The sequence below is a fragment of the Etheostoma spectabile genome, unplaced genomic scaffold (assembly GCF_008692095.1).
Source record: "Etheostoma spectabile isolate EspeVRDwgs_2016 unplaced genomic scaffold, UIUC_Espe_1.0 scaffold00001902, whole genome shotgun sequence".
In the NCBI taxonomy this organism is placed as follows: Eukaryota; Metazoa; Chordata; class Actinopteri; order Perciformes; family Percidae; genus Etheostoma; species Etheostoma spectabile.
Window position 1 is genome coordinate 22,090 of NW_022602828.1, and position 2,776 is coordinate 24,865.

General features: G+C 36.7%; 1 non-coding gene across 1 annotated transcript; it reads right to left on the reverse strand.

Annotated features, from left to right (window-relative positions):
• trnam-cau (transfer RNA methionine (anticodon CAU)) lies at window positions 1-72 on the reverse strand. The gene has a single exon. It is a non-coding gene; the product is annotated as a tRNA-Met (tRNA).
• Between the last annotated feature and the right edge of the window lie 2,704 nt (window positions 73-2,776).

Below are 2,776 nucleotides of genomic sequence, written 5' to 3' on the forward strand. Positions count from 1 at the left end.
TAGCAGAGGATGGTTTCGATCCATCGACCTCTGGGTTATGGGCCCAGCACGCTTCCGCTGCGCCACTCTGCTCTGCTTATCAAGACCAGGGACTGGACAATCTGTAATTCACATTTGAGGGAAGGACCAAGGTTCCAACAGTTTACGGGTTGTAAAGTCAAACATTTGGTAGACCTTGCAACTATCTTTTATGTGAACTCAACCATTGATTGTTCACAAGACTTGTGATTCCCAGTCATATTAATACCCCCATTCCTCGAGGCACAGGCCCAACTGATGACTTCTCCTTCTCCTGTTACGTGCTGCACCCCAAGCCCATACTGACTCAATTAAATTCAATTTAATTTATAGTATCAATATAGTATCAAGAGTTATCTCGAGACCCTTCACAGTTGGAGTAGGTCTAGACCACACTCTGTAATTTACAAGGGCCCAACAATTCTAGTAGTTCCCTCCAGAGCTAGAAAAAAAAAAATCCCTTAAAAAAAACAAAAATCCCAGTTGAAGTTTATTTATTTTATGCATCCTTAACTTATGTATAATCCTAATATTAATATATAGGCTTATATTGCAATCTCGTAGCCCTACATGTAGGTGTACCCACATTTAAATGAACACACTGCATTAATCAAAAAGAAAGTTGATGTGTATATGCATTTATTAAAAAGAAAGTTGATGTGTATTTGCAATAATCAAAAAGAAAGTTGATGTGTATATGAATAAATCTAAAAGAAAGTTGATGTGTGTATGCATTAATAAAAAAGAAAGTTGATGTGTATATGCATTAATATAAAAGAAAGTTGATGTCATAATGAATAGTAATGATGACATAATGAATGGTGATGATATAATAAAAAGAAAGTTGATGTGTTTATGCATTAATGAAAAAGAAAATTGATGTGTTTATGCATTAATCTATAAAAAAGTTGATGTCATATTGAATAGTGATGATGACATAATGAATAGTGATGATATAATAAAAAGAAAGTTGATATGTATATGCATTTATTAAAAAGAAAGTTGATGTGTATATGCTTTAATAAAGAAATTTGATATGTATATGCATTTATAAAAGAAAGTTGATGTGTATATGCTTTAATAAAGAAATTTGATATGTATATGCATTAATAAAAACGAAAGTTGATGTGTATATGCATTAATATAAAAGAAAGTTGATGTCATAATGAATAGTAATGATGACATAATGAATGGTGATGATATAATAAAAAGAAAGTTGATGTGTTTATGCATTAATATAAAAGAAAGTTGATGACATAATGAATAGTGATGATGACATAATGAATAGTGATGATGACACAATGAATGTGTATATGCATTAATCAAAAAGAAATTGTATGTATATGTGCAGTTATGTGTAGCCGCCTTACTGAAGGAAGCGTTGGGTCTGGAAAAAGAGCTGCTTTTGGACAGGTCCCACCGGACCCTCCAACCCAAACCCAAGCCTGGTGATCGTCCATGAGCCATTGTGTGCAGATTTCACTGTTACAGTGACTGTGTTGACGTTCTGCGCCGCGCTAGAGAGCTCCGACAGATGAAAGTCAGAGACTTGACCGTCTCACTCTTCCCGGATCACACTGCCAAGATAGCTCGGGCTCGGGCTGCTTTCAACGAGGTCAGACGCCAACTTCGTGGCATTGTCGGTGCTCGATATGGTCGGATTCATCCAGCGCGACTTCGCATCACATACAACGGTGTTGAGAAGGACTTTGTTTCTGCGGATGAAGCCAGCGACTATGTCAAAAGTTTAATTTCTGGGTGAGCTCTAGTAGCTTTTCAGAGTTTTGTTCTATTATTCCTTAGTTTGTGGACTCACCAGCCTTATTTATCTACATGTTCAGTATTTGTTTTCAGTAGATTTTCAGGTTTTCTGGCTTGCTACACTAACTAGGTTAGTGTCACTGTTTGTTTATAGCAGGTATTTTTTTTTCCTTCAATCTTACTGTATGTGATTAACATAATATATATATTTTGTATTTTGTACTTCAGATATGATCAGCACTACCTCATTTTATGCTTTCTCCATCTGATAGTACAGGACTGAGGGCCTACTATTATTTGTCATTTTGCATTTTTACGTGCTTTACTATATTCATGTGCATACTGTTAAACAGTGTTGAGATCGGCGGGAGTTTTTTTTTCTCTCTTACCTTTGTCTATTCTGCATGGTCTCCGGGTTGTTCAACGCTATTGTGGACAACTTTTGGTTATTGGGGGAAACACTGCTCTCTCCTTTGTTCTATGGTTATATGGGGACTTTGGGTGTATTTGTGTTTGGGGGTATGTTGGGGGGTGGGTGCTCTCTATGACCATTTTCATTTTTTTATGTTATTTTTTTATTTAAATGGTTAATGGCATTATAGATCCCAGCATGGCTGGGTCAGGCACACCTCTCAGATTTATCAGTGTGAATATCAGAGGTATGGGGAATCCTGTTAAGCGATCTAAGGTTTTTGCGCACTTGAAACGTTTAAACTCTGATATAGTATTCTTGCAGGAGACTCACCTTCGCGTCAAAGATCACCGTAGGTTACATTGCCCTTGGGTGGCTCAAGTTTTCCACTCAAATTTTAATTCAAAAGCTAGAGGAGTCGCCATTTTAGTTAGCAGAAAAGTTCAGTTCTCATCCACTGATGTTATTGCTGATAGGAATGGCAGATACCTCATGGTTGCTGGTACTTTTTCACAAAAGAGGGTTTTGTTTGTAAATGTAAATGCCCCAAACTTCGATGATGTTGAATTCGCTAACAGATTGCTG